The following is a 20041-nucleotide window of genomic DNA, read 5'->3' as shown; positions in this document are numbered from 1 at the left end:
AAAAGACAAGTGAAGGGAAGTCAAGGCAAGGATGCTGGAAGCATCCAAATCGAGTCAGAATGAGTGAGTTCTGTGATAGCAAGCAAAGAGCCTGGAGATTCAGCCTGCTCTAGCCCATGAGCTGGGAAAAGTCCCTGAGCACACAATGTCCTTGCTGCAGCATTACAATGATAGATGCCAGTGCAGCCTGAGGTACAGTAAGGAAGTACAAAAGAGTCATGTAAATAGATCAGTGTTGTGCCACTGAAAACAGGATTATTAGAAACTAGTGCTTGTTAGATACCAATGTCCACGGCATAGATTGCATGTGACTTGTGCCATATATTGTGCCTTTAATTTGGTGCTCAGTTTCCAACATGATGGATTTTCAGACCATGTGGCAAACTTAAACCGTCACATTCTCAGTTTGATTTTCTTGTTGAGTTGTCAAGTTTTCCCAATGTTGAGTTTGTTTAGCGAGTTCATTAAGATAGGAAGCTAAATGTTAATAAGCAAGTTGTTCCATGAAGAAGGTATTTGATGACTATTAGTCCCTATTAATTGGTATATTGTTCCTAACAAGTAAGAATCTCACCATGCTGATTATGAAAAATACAAAGAATGGAACAAGATGATCTCAACGATAAGATGGGCCTTGCTGGAATTGTTGTCTGATTCTGTCACATATCTCTCCATAGATTGCCATAGCCCAGCACTTAAACTACTATAAGATTCTGCCCAAAGTTATTATTTAGCTTCTGTGGCTTTTTCCTCTTCGCTATTTTAAATTCTTTTTAATGTACCTGTACTGTGCCACATTTGTTCCTGCTTTTAATGTACACTGAGATAAAATTAATTTGTTTTATCTTCTTTGTTAACTTACATTCATTTTCACAAAAACTTTCACAAGGGCAATTAGGGATACACAATAAATGCTTCCACAGCCAGGGATACACCAACCCATGAAAAAATAGTAATAAAAACGATCTCCCATTCTCTATCAGTTTCTTAGAGCTGGCAACAACAGCACCAACCAAGTGTGTGAAAAATTGCCACAGATGTCTATTTGACGGAAAGGAGGACAATTTTACTGTCATATCAATCCACTCTCAATCATCAGCAAATTGACAGAAGAGGTTTTGGATGTGAACATAAAAGGTATAGTTAGTAAGTTTGCAGATGGCACCAAAATTAGTGGTGTAGTGGCCAACCTAGGTTGCTTCAGAGCACAATGGGACCTTGATCAGATGGACTGGTGGGCTGAGGAGTGGCAGATGGAGCTAAATTTAGATAAACATGAGGTACTGCATTTTGGAAAGACAAATCAAGGCAGGACTTATGGTAAGCTCCTGGGAAGAGTTGCTGAACAAAAGAGACCTTGAAGTGCAGGTTCATAGCTCCTTGAAAGTAGAGCCATGGGTAGACAGAATAGTGAAGGTGGCATTTGGTATGTTTGCCTTTATTGGTCAGTGCACTGAGTATAGGAGTTGGGGGGTCATGTTGTGGCTGTACAGGACATTGATTAGGCCACAATTGGAATATCGTGTTCAACTCTGGTCTCCCTGCTTTGGAAGGATGTTATGGAACTTGAAAGGGTTTAGAAAAGGTTTACAAGGATGTTGCCAGGGCTGGAGGGTTTGAACTATAGGATAGTGAATAAGCTGGCACTGTTTTCCTTAGAGTGTCGGAGGATGAGGGGTGACTTTATAGAAGTCTATAAAATCACAATGGCATATATAGGGCGAATAGCCAAGGTCTTTTCCCCGGGGCAGCAGTGTCCAAAACTGGAGGACATAGGTTTAAGGTGAGGGGCTGAAAGAATTTAAAGGGACCTAAAGGGCAACTTTTTAATACAGATGGTGGTGCATGTATGGAAGTAGCTGCCAGAGAAAGTGGTGGAGGCTGGTACAATTACAACATTTAAAAGGCATCTGGATAGGCATATGAATAGGAAGACTTTAGAGGCATATGGGCCAAATACTGCTAAATGGGACTAGATTAATTTAGGAATCTGATCAGTATGGATGAATTGGACTAAAGGATCTGTTTCCGTGCTGTACAGCACTACAACTCAATGACACTATGCGATCATTGATTGTGACATCAAGCAGCATTTACTCAGCAATAGACTAGTCGCTGGCACTCAGTTTGTGTTCCATCAGGGTCATTCGGATCCTATCCTAATTATGCCTTTAACCCAAACATGAATGAAAAATCTAAAATCCACAGGCGAAGTAAGAATGATTGCCCTTGACATCAAGGCAGTATTCAACTTTTGATAGAATCAAGGAGCAAAGTGACATTAGTGGAAATCAGGGGAAAGCTCTCCAAAGGTTGGGGTCACACATAACACAAAGAGGGATGGTTGTGGTTGTTGGATGTCAATCATTCCAGTTCCAGGACATCTCTGCAGGAGTTCCTCAGGATACTGTCCTAGGGCAACCCATCTTCAGCTGCTTCACCAAACATCTTTCCTCCATCATAAGGTCAGAGTGGGGATATTTGCTAGTGATTTAATGTTCATCACCATTTATAACTCCTTAGATACTGAAGCAACAGTTTTCAAATGCAGCAACATCTGGACAATTTTCAGGCTTGAATTGATAAGTGGCCAATAATATTCACTAACAAAAATTCCAGGTAATGACATCTCCAGCAAGAGAGAATCGAACTATTCCCTTTGACCTTCGGTGGCATTATCATCACTAAATCTCCCACAATCAACATCCTGTGTGTTTCTATTCACCTAAAACTGAACTGGACCATCTATTTAAATAAAAGCAAAATACTGTAGTTGATGGAAATCTGAAGCAAACACAGGGAATGCAGTGGCTCAGTGGTTAGCACTGCTGCCTCACAGCACCAGAGGCCCAGGTTTGATTCCACTCTTGGGCAACTGTCTGTGTGGAGTTTGCACATTCTCACCGTGTCTGTGTGGGTTTCCTCCCACTGTCCAAAGATGTGCAGGCTATGTGGATAGGCCATGCTAAATTGCCCACAGTGTTCAGGGATGTGTAGAGAAGGTGGATTATAGGGGTATAGGTCTGGGCGGGGTGCTCTGAGAGCTGGTCTGGACTTGTTGGGCCAAAGGGCCTGTTTCCACACTGTAGGGTGTCTAAGTCTAAGAATATTGAAAAAAAAACTCCACAGGTCTGGCAACGTCTCTGTAGGGAGAAACAGAACTAATGTTTCAAGTCCAGTGACCCTTCTTCAGATCTGAAAGATTGCAATTTTTTGAATACTATTTGAAAAAGGTGGAGGAAGGGCAAAGAGAACAGATGATATAGCAACTGAGCACAAAAGTCAGAGGTTGTTAATGGTGATGAAAGAGGAAAAGAGTTGTAAAATGTGTGTAAATTGTGGTGTGAAAGGGAGAGAAAGGGTCCTCTCTATGGAGAGTAAAGGAAACAAGATAAAAAAGACAAACCTGTTGAAGAGGTGTGATGAAGAGAATGTAAGTAAATGAAGAATGGATATCATGCAGCTAGTTTCTGAAGTTACAGAATTCAAAATTGAAACCTACATGATAAAATGCTCAAGTGGATTCCTTGAACTTGCCATTGTATCAATCATGTAGGTCAGAGACTGGGAAGTTTTCATTGAGTTGCTCACCTCTTGAGTCCAGAATTTCCTAGTCAGGAGTTCAATAGTTTTCTGTCCACTCGCCTGAATAGGTGCAGCTGAAACAACATTCAAGATGATCAATACGAGTCAAAACAGCCTGCTTGATTGACCTTAGATCCATCACCTTTAACATTCACTCTCTTCATGACCACTTAGTGGCAATAGCATGTAACTATCTACAAGAAGCACTGCAGCAACTCACCAAGGCTCCTGTTGCAATAGCTTCCAAACCCTTGACCTCACTATCTAGAAGGATGGGCACCTGACTCATGGGAATACTACCACTTCCAATTTCACGCCTAAGGCACAAAGCATCCTGATTTGGAGTATATTGCCATTCCTTCATTGTTGCAGAGTCCAAATCCTGGAACTCCCTTCCGAACAGCACTGTGGGTGTACTTAACCTGCATGGACAGCAGATGTTCAAGAAGGCAGTCGACTACCAACTTCTCATTGGGAACCGGAAATGGTCAATAATTGCTGGCCAAAACAGTGATTCCCATGTCTTGGGGCAGAATAAAAAGGTCACCACCCCTCTGGGAGTAAGGGAGAGATTTGAAGGTGATTTATCTTCTTGGCAGCTTTTCTCAATGATTAATGACCTCCCTCTGGAGAATTGAATTGGGTCTAGTTCATGACAGTGTTCATTGTACATGGGTGGAAAAGAATGGGCTTGATATGACAACTGGCTTTTTCTCATTCCATTTCTGATAATCAGAAACAATAGTTCCTGTCCAACAAGAGCTATTTTGCTATAATACAAATAATCTGGTTTTATTTATTATGCTCTTGTCATCAAACATTCTCGTATATATGGGATTTGAAACAGAATATTATTTTCTTAACAATTGCTGAAAATGCAAGAATACACTGCAGGTCAGGTAAATCTGTGGAGCAAGCAATAGAGTTAATGTTTCAGGTTACTGTGCTTTGCTCAGGATAAAGATGTAACAGGATTAAGCATGAAGACGAAGGCAAAGGAATCAGGCGAGGAATGCAAAAAACGGAAAGTTTGGGACAGGGTGACATTGAATAACAAAAATAAACGTTGATGCTACAAGAGAACAGGAATGATAATGGGACAAGCATATAAAGAAATGATGGTGGCTAGAGGAGATAATGTTGCTAACAGTAGAATTGTTACAGATAGCTGCTGACTGACAAGATGGTACAGTGTTGATGATCAAAAATTGTTGAGCTCAATATGGACTTCACAAGACTGTAAATTAATTAATCAGATGATAAGGACAACATTCAGTTCCTTAGTCTTGCTAGAGCTGACAACAGAATAAGCATAGAAGGGCCTCAAAATGCTCAAAGTTCAGCATGTACAATTATCTCCGACAGGGCCCGTATGACGTTGCTACACAAGCAAACATGTCTCAGTGGCACATCTGGATGTCAAACTGCCCCTCAAGCTGTTTTAATGCACATTCTGCAAACTTAGACATTGCAAGTGCCGTGAATGGCCTTCCCTCATCACTTCCCTTATCAATTGGACATATCGAAGGAAAGGATCCTACTATCACAACTTAAAGAGTTGATAAGATGTGGGGAATGGTACACATTTTCCAACATCTTTCCAGCAGCCTTAGCTGATTAGGAAAGGTTTCATGTTGTTGGAGCTGGTTGGAAGAGGTTCTTAGTTTTCTTTGTGTTTGTTCAAAAAACCACTTTCTATCTCAGAGAAGGAGTCAACCATAAGCTGACAGTGTCATCTGCATATTGAAGGTCAATGACTGAAATTGGATGATTTTGATTTTGGATTGAAGGTGACATTGGTGGAAGTTTCTTGCCTGTTCTGTGCCTGTGGACAGTTTTCTGTCGATGAAGTACAATGCTGTCGTGAGGAAGCTGGAATGACATGACTTTAGTCATGCCAGTGGCCAGCAATGTCACCATCACTCTCAATGCCTACACACCCAGAACATTCCAGGCCGGAGCAGGTGACTTTACAACTGTACCCTGGTTCACAGGTATGAAAGTCTGATAGTTCTGTGCAATATCTGACTGTGCACATATAGGGTCCACGGAGTGTTGAGTGTGCAGTTGATTACCCCCCGCATCATTTAGAAATCTCACCAGTCTGACAAATCAATGAGCTGTCTCCCACTACTCCTCTCTGATGAGTGTGAAGACGATGAAATTCTTTTTCCTGGTGTACAGAGCCTGTATGACCTCCCTGATGCAGTAATACAAAAGAACAAAATTACAAAAGAGAAGTACGGCACAGGAACAGGCCCTTCTGCCCTCCAAGCCTGTGCCGATCATCATGCCCTGACTAAACTAAAAAACAAAGCTTCTGCCCTTAGTTGGTCCATATCTCTCTATTCCCTCCCTATTCATGTAACCATCCAGATGCCTCTTAAATGTTGCCAATGTGCCTGCTTCCACCACCTCCTCTGGTAGTGCATTCCAGGCTCCTACCACTGTCTGCGTGAAAAACTTTCCTTGCACATCTCCCTTAAACTTTTGTCCTCTCACCTTAAACCTGTGTCCCCTTGTAATTGAAACTTCAAAGCTGGGAAAAAGCCGCTGATTATCCATTCTATCTATGCCTCTGTAGACTTCTATCAGGTCTCCTCTCAGCCGCTGTCTTTCCAGTGAAAACAATTCTAGTCTTTTTCACCTTTCATCATAACCAATGCACTTGAGACTGGGCAACATTATGGTGAGCCTTCTCAGCACTGTCTCCAAAGCTTCCATGTCCTTCTGGTAATGTGGCAACCGATACTGCACACAATACTCCAAATGCGGCCTAACAAGAGTTTTATATAACTACGGAGATAGTAGGAACTGCTGATGCTGGAGAATCTGAGATAACAAGGTGTAGAGCTGGATGAACATAGCAGGCCAAGCAGCATCAGAGGGGCAGGAAAGCTGGCGTTTCGGGTCTGGACCCTTCTTTAGAATGCTTTGCCAACTCTTGTACTCTATGACTCGGCAATGAAGACAAGCGTGCCATATGCCTTCTTGATCACTTTGGCCACCTGTGATGCCACTTTTAGGGAACTGTGGACCTGCATGCCCAGATCTGTCTGTATGTTAATGTTCCCAAGGGTTCTGCCATTTACAATATAATTCACTCCTAAATTTGATCCTCCAAAATGCATCACCTCCCATTTGTCTGGATTAAACTCCATCTGCCATTTCTGTGCCTAAGTCGCCAATCTATCTATATCCTGTCATATCCTTTCACAATCGTCAGCACGATCGGCAACTCCATAATGAATGACAACCTGCACAACGTTAATGATAGTACCTCCTCATACCTTGAAGAATACACTGGTGTAGAAATTGAAAGCAACAAAGACCTTGACGGCCACGGGCTGCATCTGCTCAGAGCTTTGTTCTCCCTCTGCCCTCTGCTCCCCATTTCTGCTCCACTATTCTTTACTTCCAAACCACATGCAGCCCAAGAAGCACAGCAACAATTGCTCCCATGGCTTCAAACAGAGGGTGAGATCTTATAAGGGTCTGAGCATCCCAGGCTGTGGTGATAATTGTGGCAGAAGTGAACAACAAGTCCAGAGAGGCCAATCTTGATGTCAGGAACATGTCACTCCATCTTTTTATGCTTCTGACAAGCAGCGAAGTGTGTTTCTTGATAGGCAGCAGTGAGCTGCCAATTAAAGTGGATTATTGCGAGCTAAATGCATTGTTAATGGCGCTTAAGAGCTGCTTGCCTGCTCAATTCGTCCTTAGCTGCATATTAACAGCATCCCTGCCTTGTCTTTCCATGCAATTAGTGAAGTCAAATTATCAAGCAGGTTGCCTTTGAGGGTTGCAGTGTTCAGCCCAGGGAATGGACATCTCGCTGTGCAGCAGCATGCGTTGTCAATTTAACACTTGCTCCATGTTCCAGTAGCTTACACTGTTATCACACGGCATGTGTAGCAAGCAAGTAATCATGTCTCAAAGTCTTAAGGGAGTCGTCCTCACCAAAGTCCATGGAGGCATCTGTCAGTGCGGGGGCCCCAGCACAGTAAGTCAAGAGCAACCCCTGATACCACTCCAGGGGATTAGCCAGAGTCAGGCATCCACTCAGTGTTCATGGTCGGGGGTTCAATGCCTCGCAGTACAGGGAGCAGTCATAATCTTTCCTGTAACTCTATAGCAGCCAGCCAGGTGTACGGCTAACACAGTCGGAGAGATGGACAGACACATTCCAGCATGTGCATTCTTCTCAACAATACACAACACAGAGGCCAGGGAAAGAAGAGGTTGTTTTGGTGTCAGCAGGACCCATGGCCCTCTTTATGCCTTGATCACCCAGCTCCACTCTACATTCCACTCTCGGCATAGACATCTATGTGTAGTACATCCTGTATGGACAGGCAGCTATGCCTCATGCTTGAAAAGTTACATTTAGAGCAACACAGAGGGACAAACAAGCAGATAAAGTCAGCGCAGTACCATTTATTAATAAGTGCCAAATAACATACCGTGCACTGCCACCTGTGCCACTGAAGTGCCCCCAATAAGTTTTGTTCTTCCTCATCCTTCCGCTACAGCACCATGTACTCCTGGGTTCTGCAGCTGGGTGAAGGGAGCCTGCATGGCAGTGGAACCAACTGGCCCTGAAGGTTTGATCAGGGAACCCAGGGGTGTTTGTGTCTAGAATGCTGAGGGCCTTCTTGCCAGAGGTAAGTTGTCCCTACTGGGTTACAACTTCCAACAATTAGAAGGGAGCAGGCAGGGTGAAGATAGAGCCCTGCCCCCACCACCTCACCTCTAGAGTGTCCTGAATGGAGCCTGCTGAGGGGTCCTGTGTATGGTTCGTCCTCCATCTGGATGACAACTTGGCACTGCCTAGTCGCTGTGTGAGGAACACGAGGATTATGCACCAAGTTCACCAACCTCCTTCCACCAAACGTTTGCTCCTGAGGACCAATGGCTCGGGCAATGGAGAAGATGTATGAGCACTTTGCCAGCAGACATTAAGAATACAAAACCTGGCTCTCCATGGAACCAGACAGACAGTCACATGACTCAATACACTGTCTTAGCTTCTACACAAGGTGAACCACATATCTGTCTGCCATTTCTGTTGGTAACGATGCAGTCGATGATCTCAGACCAGGCTGCCGGGTTTTAGTAACGTGTCTTTCTCTTTAGATCTGCTGAGAAGAGGACTCCTCTCCTTTGCAACACCCCCTTGACCTGAGCCATTCCTTTCTTGCGAATCAGAGTGCAACTTTTCCTTTCTCAGGCATTTTCCAACAGCGTCCTTGACTGTGCAAAGCAGGTTTGAAATTCCAGGATTCATTACACTTTACAGGTGTCCTTTAAAGATGATGTGGGTGCAAGACATGCTGGTCTGTTAGCAGAACTTTGTTGAGCGGTGAGCTGTTCTGAGAACGGCACATGGTAGTGGAGCTGGGATTGGACATGATGGATGCCAAAAGAGTGGATAGATAGTTAATGAGGCACATTTACTAAATTACAGCAAACATCTCGCCCTCATAATGGGAATTTCTCCAGAAATTTCCATGCAATTCGGGCATAGCCAAACAAACATAAGGTCAGTCCAGATTTTCTCTTGAATTTTCTCTGGAAATTCTCCTGTCACTCCCTGGAATTTCCCACAGTCAATAAAGTTCTTTCAAGAAGAGAACACATTTGCCTGCCCAAATTCTGAGAGAGGAGCAGTCAATCAAAAGCACACCAACTGCAAGTTGGATAGTTGCCCCTTTAAATTATCTAAGTCAGGTAGGGTCCTTTGTGCAGGCCAACACAAGCTTTTCTGTGCATGAGAGGGAAAGAACATTAACTATACCGACATTGTCCCAAGTGGCAAATGCACATCTAATCAGCCAGAGATGCTTATTGACATTGTGACCAGACTCTTCTGCATGTTCCAGCACATGCACCATTATGTCAGCATTTGCCCTTTCTCAGTTAACATGCCCCATATGGATTTCAGTAGAGGTTTGCTGGAAGTGATGTACCTATCACTATTTCTCTTCGGACCTTGCAAAAAACTAGCAATAATGATGCCACAGTTACTAAGTTCACAGTCTGTAACTGTGAGCTTTTCCTGTAAAAGATAGTGGAAATCAAAATGCTGTTTCACACTTTAGTTTCTTGAAATGCAAAAGTGGTGGATTAGCTGCTTCTAAACCTTTTGATTGCTCTTGTGCGTGCTTCAAAAGAACCATGAAGGAAAGAATGCAACTGTGTGACATTTCACTTCAATTGGAAATGATTAGTTTACCTCCCATGGCAAGAGTTCCTACAAAAAATTACTCCTACACAAACATTGTGAGGTAACTCTTTACAGCCAAAAGTTTTTTTTTCTCTCTGTTTCATTGATTCCACAGCAGGATATATGGATTCCTTCGAACAAATGGCACAGAGAAATGGCTCAGTGGTTGCTAATATTGTAAAACACAGCTAGTGTTTCTCTTTTGTGGTAAGTTCAGGCAGAATTTTATTCTCATTGTTGACGTCATTGTTAATGCAAGTATAATGAAGCTTTTGTATACTTGAATGTGAGAAATATATTTCATTCAACACATGACTGATAGCCCTCCAACGTCTCCATGCTCCTGCAATTCTGCCCTCTTGCACATTTCTGAAATTCTCTGCTTCATTCTTGAAAATCAACTCTTTCAAATTCACTGCCATAAGCTCTCAATTTCCACCTGAACAATTTTGCCAGCTAAATATTACAGAACCTCATTTAGGCTACGTTGGCCTGGCATATATTATAGGCATGGTTGCTACCCAACCACCTTCCCTTCCACCCCGAAGCTCACAACCATAATATAGACAATACGCAGGCATTAAAACCAGCGACCTGTCCACCTCATGTACATAAATAATTAAGGGTCAATTGAGCTTATTATTATCTCAATTGATGCCAACATTAAGCTGCCCATACTTCAACATAGTTGGCACACGTAGTTGGGCTGTGTGGGTTTGATGTTTTACTTAAGTGCTTAAAGCAATAAGGATGAAGGGGATTTCTATCCTTGGACAGTGCCCCTTGCCAATGAGGGCACTCCCTGAAAATGTAGCACCCCCTCTTTCTGCTACATGTTCATTAAAGTCCAATCCCTCCCCCAAATCCCAGAGCAGCCCAAGCCAACCAGCCCAGTCTTCACTAGATCCAGAATCAATGGGTCATTCTGTGTGGATCTACCTGTACGAAAGGCAATGCCTACTATGGAGCTCTGCTGTTGCTGGGGCAGATTGGCCAGTGTCTTGTGTAGGTTTGTACTTATACCCAGTGAGGGATGAGTGTTTCACGAAAAGCCTACTTAGGTCACCCACAATGACTGCCAACTTTTCTTTCGTGGACAAGCTATCCATGCCCCTTCATTTTTTGCCTTATATTTATGTGCTGTTTTCTTCCTTTAAGGCAGTCATAGAGTCATACAACACTTTAACAGACCCTTCTGTCCAACCGGTACATGCTGACCATAATCCCAAGCTAAACTAATCCCACTTGTCTGCGCTTGGCCCATATCCCTCCAAACATTTCTTATTCACGTACTTATCTAAATGTCTTTTAATTGTTGTAACTGTACCTGCATCCATCACTTCTTCTGGAAGGTCATTCCAAACACGAGGGAGGCAATGGCCTCATTGTATTATTGCTGGACTGTTAATCTAGAGACCCAGATAATGTCTTGGGGACCTGGGTTCAAATACTGCCACAGCAGCTGGTGGAATTTGAATTCAATAAATATCTGGGATTAAGAATCTAGTCATCACTATGAATTTGTCAGGGGAGAAAAACATCTGGTTCACTAATGTTCTTTAGCAAAGGAAACTGCCATTCTGGCCTGCATGTGACTCCAGACCCACAGCAATGTGGTTGACTCTTAACTGCCCTCTGGGCAAGTAGGGATGGCAATAAATGCTACCTCAGCTCACAAAATCCTCATACAGTGAACAAATAAAGAAAAAAGAACATGAACCACTCTGTGTGCAAAATAATTGCCCCTTATGTCTTTTGAAATCTTTTTCCTGTCACCTTAAAATTATGATCTCTAGTCTTGAAATTACCCACCCAAGGGAATAGGCAACTTGTTATTCAACTTATGTATACCCCTAATGTTTTTGTATATCTCTATATTGTTGCCCCTCAATCTCTTGTGCTCCAGTGAAAAAAGTCCCAGCCTTTACAGCCCGTCTTTATAAGTCATACCCTCTGTTCCCAGTAGCATCTTGGTAAAACTCTTCTAAACCCACTCCAGCTTAATAACATCCTTCATATAACACAGTGACCAGATCTGTACACAGTACTCTAGAACAGTCCTGTTCAAAACCTCAACATAATGTCTCAACTCCTGTACTCAAATGTCTGAGCAATGAAGGCAAGCACGCTAGATATGCATGCTTATCTTAATCTTTAACCAAGCTTTGATCATAATGCACACACAGAGTTAACGTTTTCTCTTTAACTGAGTTTTGAGGAAGGGTCACCGGACCCGAAATGTTAACTCTGATTTTTTCTTCACAGGTGCTGCCAGACCTGCTGAGCTTTTCCAGCAACTTCTGTTTTTTGTTCCTGATATGCAGCATCCACAGTTCTTTTGTTATTTTTTGATCACAATATCTCTTCAAGTGACTTGGAATAGCATTTAAAAGAAAATATGTCTTCTTTGAACAAAATAAATAGAGCTTCTATTTTGCTATTAACATTGCTAGATAAATGCAAGGTGTTGCTTACTGATGTTAAAATAACATTGTATCTTAATTAACCTCAGCGCACAGCTACCAAGCAATTAAAACCTGGGGATGGACAGAGACTCAGACTGGATGAGAACATGGATCTTAATTGGAAGCCTATATGTAATACAGTGAAATACATTCAAAGAGTTATAGGACTGGGGAATATTACATAGATATTCATAGGTAAAGCCATGGAAGGATCTATACACAAAAGTGCAAATTTTAAAACTGAAAATTTGGTAAATGGTTTGTCTGTAAATACAAGGGTGGCATGTGAACATGACTGGTGCAAGTTAGAGCGCATGCTGCAGAGCTTTGAAAGTGATCATGTTTTGAAAGCGTGGAAGATGTGAGGTTGGCCATGCAAACATTCGAATGGTTAGGCCTGGAGCCAACAAAGGAATGGATGTGTATTTTAGAAGCAGATAAACTGAAGCAGGGAAGGAGATGGATGATACTATGGAGATAGAAGTCTTAGTAATGGGGAAGATATAAGGTTGAAAACTTAGCTTGAGGTCAAATAAAATATTGAGCAAACAATCATTCAGTCTCAGAGAGTGAACAGGGAGGAAGTTCTAGGCTAGCGCTTGTAGGTCCTTTCATTAAAACATTTGTTTAGCCTGCTTCCACTTTTGATTGAAGTTCTGACAGTGGTATCTAAGAGATCAAGGCTATTTGCTGCACCCACAGCTAAAGACAAATGCTAGTGCTATACAGCTATCAAAGGTAGAATAAGAAATATGAATGACATATGACAGATGCTTGAATCAGACTGGATTGCCTTGCAGCGGAGACTTACAAAGATAATTGGAATGGGAAAATGTTGCCTCCTGCATTAGTTTGAATTAGAATGGAAGCCTACCACGAAGCCCCTGGACAAAAAAGTCACCCAATGTTTTAAGCCTGGGTGCAGTTACGTGGTAAAGAAGCTAAACTATAGAATACCGTTATAAGTTTAAAAAGAAACAGATATTTTAAAAGATGGTACAAATTTCTCTAGCACACATTGTACTTGGTGTGTGAACTTTGCAATTCTCTGAATTGTGTGTGTGTGTGTGTGTGTGTATGTGTGTGTGCGTGTTAGCATCCCCTTGTTTTGTGAAACTAACCAACATGCTTCTCTTCACCAATGTACGTCAGATATGCATTTAAAGTCTTAATCTACAGCTTCTTTTAGAGGTGACCTGAATATTTACATTAGGTAGCTGACTAGTGCCATCAAAGTATGAATTTCTTGGACGGAGGTGGCTCATGGCAATACGTCCTCAAATTCATCTGCAAATTGTTTTCACTCTGCTGCTGCAAAAGAAACCTAATGCAATTTTGTTTTTATAAGACACATGTAGATATCTGACGGGGCTGGTGAGAAGTTGCTTTTTATTTCTAATTCTTACATGGGATGTGGGTATCAATGGCTAGGCTGGTATTTGTGGTCCATCCCTAATTAAACTTGAATCAATTTGCTCCCCTGGCAATTTAAAGCATCATTAATAGGCTTGTTACGCCACACATTGCTGTATGTTTGCATCACATGTAAGTCAGACCAGGTAAGAATGTCAGATTTCCAGGCAGTGCATTCCATTCCTTAACTACTCGCTGCATGGTTTTTTCTCATATCACCTCTGTTTCATTTGCACATCACTTTAAATTTACGGCTCCTTCTTTCTTTTTGCTTTATGAGCAGGGAGTAGCCAGGTTAAGCACTCTTAATAGAACACAAATAACAGACATGTATACAGTACTTTTGTAAAAGTTGTGAATAGTGGTTATTGCCTTGTGTGGCCTTTGTTTTATTCACTCATGGCCTTGTGGGTAATGCTGGCTGGGCCAGCATTTACTGCCTGTCCCAAGCTGCCCTTGAAAAGATGATGGTGAGCTGACTTCCTGAACCACTGCAGTCTACATACATAGGTAGACCCACAATGCCATTAGGGAGGGAATTCCAAGATTTTGACCCAGTGAAGGAATATTGATATGTTTCCGAGTCAGGATGGTAAGTGGCTTGGAGGGAAAATTGCTGGTGGAGTATAATCTGTCCTTGTTTTTCTGGGTGGAAGTGGCAAGATGTTGTCTACAGATCTTTTGGAGATTTTTTGTAGTGCATATTGTAGATGGTGCACACTGCTGCTACTGACCATCGATGGTGGAATGATTGAATGTTTGTAGGTATGGTGCTAGTCAAGCTGACTGCTTTGTCCTGGATGATGTCAAGTTTCTTGACTGTTGTTAGAGTTGTACCCATCCAGGCAAGAGGGAAGTATTCTGTCCCATTCCCCACGTGTGGCTTATAGATGGTGGATCATGTATAGATGTCAAATTTCCTTATGTATTACTTTTGCATTGACTAACCTTGGAAACATCCTTTTGTTAAATTTGAGCAACTCTTTTGGGGTTCTCCATCTATCCTTCCAAGATAATATTTCTCATCTGTTCCTACACTTCGCTTGGACCAATTCCAAACAAAATTTCATAAAGCAACGTCTATGCTCTGCAGTAGACCTATTTAGGAACTGTCTTTATGTGTAGCTTAACATATTGTGAGGATGTCCATTTCAGCAGCTGTAGATTTTTAAATCATATTGCAGGAGGGTGCTTTCCACAAGCATATGGGCAGCATTTTCAACACCAAATAGGACTTACGCCAAAGATGGATGTACATGATATTTTATCGTATGGTCTACTTTGGAAACAATTCCAGGAACGATTTTGTCATTGTAAAAGTCTATGCTATATTTTGTTCATCTTAGTCAGAATGTGTTCTGAAATAAAGTGCAGTTCAAGAAAATGCTTGGTGCATGGTTGATTTTAGACATGTGAATGTAAAAGGTGTGACTCATTCTTCATTGTTAATGCAGCCATTAATTATCAAGTACTCAGTCCTTGTAGTGTATTTCAAGAACCCGTGGATCCATTTTGTCTTTCCCAGTTCCTAACATGACTATATGTAATTGTTGCAATTAATGAAGAGAATGTTGTTGCTGATTCAGTCGCAGAATCAAATTTATTCATTGACTCTGAGAACAAGGATGCTGTGTTATCAGCTGCATAGAAAACAAAACTGGTAAGCTAGTGTAGAAGTATCTGTTATTCAGAAGAATATGGAGTAACTAGAATCCAAGATTTTTTGGAAAGTATTTTTTTCTTTTTTCACTGACTAGGATGCCAGCAAGCATCTGTTCCATACTTTCTATTTCTGACTAAGAATGCAAAATATCATTCATGAGGTGCTTAAATAGTCATCCATATCTGTTCAGTATTGTGAGTAACAAATGTTATGACTGTGACAGGAGGAATGTACTGCAAATCAAGCCTTACTACTCTAACCATCACACTATTAATATAGATATGAAAATGTAATTACCAAAATTGCCATTTGCTTCTCTTCTGTATTATTGTGCAGAATGAAAGACATTTTTGCAAGGTTTCCTTGATGAACTCAAAGTAGTCCATTTCGTGGAACGTTAAAATTATTCTTAAAACAAGTCTCAAACTTTGGGGAAGCAATGACCTTGTGGTATTATCACTAGGCAACTAATGTGGAGAGCCAGGTAATGTTCTGGAAAGCATTGGTTCAAATACCACCAGGGTAGATGATGGAATTTGAATTTAATAGAATTCTGGAATTAAATATCTAATGACAACCATGAAAACATTGTTGATTATCAGGAAAAACCCATCTGGTTTACTAATGTCTTTTAGGGAAGGAAACTTCTTTCAGTACCCCGGCTGACCGACATGTGACTCCGGGCCCAGCAATGTGGTTGATTCTCAACTGCCCTCTGGGAAATCAGGGACGAGCAATGAATGACCGCATCCTGTGAATGAATGAAAAATAAAACTCTGTTGAACATGTAACTGTAATCCCGAATTAGAACTATATTCTCTTAAACCCAAATGGATAGATATTTGCATAACACAACAGGGCAACAAACTGCAAAGATGATTTTTTTTAACCCCTGTCAGTGAAGAGTCTGAAAATAAAGGATAGAATTTGGTGACTTCTCACAGATCACCAGCTTTCTTGTCAACAAATTTGAATTGCTGACAGCCATAGACTGATGGAATGTCTTCAGTTTTGATTAAAATCGAGCTAGATCCAAATCTTTGGAAAGCGGCACAAGTTCAGGGTTCACAGGATAGTCAGAAATAGTGATAATTGGAAACTTTATCAGATTCCCAAAAACATCTGACTGCAGCTCCTGAGCCTTCCATCCTTATGAAGGACTGTTCCTGTAAAAAACAAAATTCAAGTTCAGAAAATGTTGCTCAACAACCATCAGTATTGAGTCCACCATGCAGTCTTTCCAAAACTAGGATTTGAAGCAATCAAAATTGATAAACTCCCATCTCTTATCTCCCTAAAAATTTGCGTGTCTTCTTTTTTTCTTAACATCATTTGATTTTCTGTAAATGGCAGGCAGATCACAGAGCGCATTACACTGTTGACATAATTTTCAAAGAAATCATATGGTTCAAAACATTTTTTAACCCAGAAGGTTCCATGACTTCCTGCTTTTCACAGAGTTCAGATGTATAAATATGTTTTCTCAATGCAGATAATGGTTAGTGCATTCAAATATTTAAGTCTGACTTCATTCGGAAAATCTTCAAGTAATGTGTATCTTTTTAATGCAATTTAAAATTTAGCTTAGCTTTCCCTTTCTCTTTAACATTTGGACAGACTTGCTATGTATTTCCAGCATTTGTCTACTCAAACATTGTAATGGTTCAGAGTTGATAAAATGTGGGGCTGCTCCTCTGGTGCTGTCTGACCTGCTGTGGTCCTCCAACTCCACATTTTATCGACTCTGACTTCCAGCATCTGCAGTCCTTACTAATTCCTAGTCATTGTAATTGTTCATTATGTTCTTCCTTAAATACCATCAGCACCGTGAAAAATATCACAATGAACATACATCGGTGTCCTTGTGTTGATTAGAATCGACAACAGAAATAACAAGAACCACGGCTAACAGGGAAATTTAAAGACAATGTTAAATCAAAGGAGGAAGTCTGCAAAGTTGCCAAATAAAAAGTAGTGACTCTGAGGACTGGGAGAAATTTAGAACTTAGTAAAGGAGGACCAGGAAATTAACAAACAAAGGAGAATGAAATATGAATGGAGAGTAAGAAGGAACATAAAAACAGATTGTGAAATGTGCATCGATGTGTAAAAGAGTAAAAATTAGCAAAGGGAAATGGCAAAGTCCAGAAAATCTATGATAGGGTAATAGAGAAAGGACAGAGAAGCCAAATAAGTATTTTGTGTTTGACTTCACAGAGGAAGACCCAAAAAGTCTCTTTGAGATAATTAAGATTCAAGAGACCCATGATAACATGAAACTACAAGAAATTATAATGAGCAAAAAGTAGTATTAGTGAAATTAATGGAACCGAAAGCTGACAATTCTGATTTGATTACCCACACCGTGTTGAAGGAGGTAGCTACAGATATAGTGAATACATTGGTGTATAAATACAAGGATAAGCACTTGGGCCCTGCTGTTCACAATCCCTATCAATAATTTGCATATGGGGAGGAAATCGTAATATTTCCAAAGTCACCAATGATACAAAACCTGGTGGGAATGAGAGTTGTGAGAAGAATAACCTGGGATATACACAGGCTGAGGGAGGGGGCAAGAATATGGCAGATTGAACATGTTGTGGATCAATGTGAGTTTATCCTCTATGATAAGCGGAATGAATGTGTACAGTCTATCATATATAGTAAGAGATCAGAAAATGGTGATGTCCAAAGGGGTCTGGGGTTGAACACTAAAGACTAAGTGCAGTTTGAAAGTGTACAGGCTGTTTAATTGTTGTTCTTCGGGATTGATGGTTTCATTTTGACTGTCAGAACTGGTCTGTCCTTCACCTAACAAATTACCAATAATGTTAATCTGATCCTCATAGCTGCATAACATATGTTTATGAGAGATCTGTACCTGGCTCTTCATTACTTTCTACAACTTATTTAAAATTTGCAAATTTATAATCTGTGCTCAGCATTCATGAAGAGTGTAGCTGAACATCTGGTTTCCATGCTGTACAATTATGTTTCCATCTTTAATAATAACCTTCCTGGGCCTCTACAATCTTTAATAATGATTTTATAGGAAACCATGTCAACGTAATTCAAACTGGTTTCCAAAGGTTTACTTAATGTTTTGAGGTTCACTGAATTATTTCTGAGACTCTGGTATTAATGGAAGCCTTTCCTCCTCCATATAAAGCATTCATTTATGTGGGAAATTAAAGTAGTCCCTCACTAAACTGTAGGATGATCAGTTATTACTGTTGGAGCTTTAGGTTTCTACCAAAAACTAACTGATATGGATATAGTTAGCGTGGACTAACTATATGGATTATATTCTTTGAGTATCTGCAGAAAATTCTCAGCAGGGATTGCCCATACTACCGTAAATTATTAAAAACTGAAAGATCTGCAGATGATGGAAATCAGAAACAAAAACAGAAATTGCTGGAACGGTTCAGCAGATCTGGCAGCATCTGTAGAGAGTTTTGAGGAAGGTTCAGTGAACTCGAAATGTTAACTCTGATTTCTCTCCGCAGATGCTGCCAAACCTGCTGAGCCTTTCCAACAAGTTCTGTTTTTGCTACTGTAAGTGAAGATTCACAGTTCAGCTGATGTATCAAAAGTTTATGAATCACCTGGTACCACATGGTTTGTTACATGCACACACCATTGCTAAAAGGGATTTCAACTGGTGTATTCATAACTAATAGTATTCAAATTTGTGCATGCATCTCTAAATTCATTGTGGGCAAATAGACCCCACCCCCCAATATCAGTGAAAACTTCTTTCAATGGTCCAAGTCCAGACCTTATCCACTTTTCCTTCTGTTTATTCAGTTGTGTTCTTATCTTTACAAGGTCTACATTTCAACTGTCTGAATATGGTTGACAAATCTAAAAAGTGTAAAATCAATTTTCTTTTTCTTTATCCCAAAACTTTAAATCCATAGCTAATACCTCATTGAAATCATTTGTTAAGGGCAGAGTGACTATATGTTTGAAATTATCCTTTGATATTTTTTACAAATCTGAAAACTATAAGATTATTGCATTTCTCATCCCTCATTTCTACAATCTGTACGGAAATGCTTAAATTTTGGCAGATGCAGGCCAATATAATATTAACAAGGCTAACTTTTTGTCTTCTAAATTTCTAACCCCTGATGTTAATACATTTCTTTAATTTCTTCAGTGGAGTTTATGCCCAATTAAAGGAATACAATGAGGTGAGAAGCAGGAAGGGAATGGTGTCCTTGTTGGGTATTTATTATACACCGCAAAATAGTGGGAAGGAAGTAGAAGAGAGCATTTGTAGGCACACATGGTTGTGATAATTACAACTACTTATTAGTAGACTGGGAAAAAATTAGAGTGTGGAAGACAGAGGGGGAGGAATTCCTGCAATGTGCACAGGAGAATTTTCTGGAAGAGTACATTTCTCTTCATACCAGAGAGGGAGCTGAGCTAGATCTAGTCCTAGGAAATCAGGCAGGCCAAGTGGAGGATGTCAAAGTGGGAGAGCATTTGGGAAAAAGCCATCACAATATAATGAAGTGCAATATTAAGTTGGAAAAGCATAAAAATCAGTCAAGGATTTAGATCCCAGATGGGAAAAAGGTATATTTTAGGGGTCTAGAAGTTGCACCAGAGCAGGTTGATTGGAAGATAGAGATAACAAGGTGTGGAGCTGGATGAACACAGCAGACCAAGCAG

The sequence above is a fragment of the Rhincodon typus genome, chromosome 1 (genome assembly GCF_021869965.1).
Source record: "Rhincodon typus isolate 14 chromosome 1, sRhiTyp1.1, whole genome shotgun sequence".
NCBI lineage: Eukaryota > Metazoa > Chordata > Chondrichthyes > Orectolobiformes > Rhincodontidae > Rhincodon > Rhincodon typus.
This window is presented reverse-complemented; position numbering follows the sequence as displayed.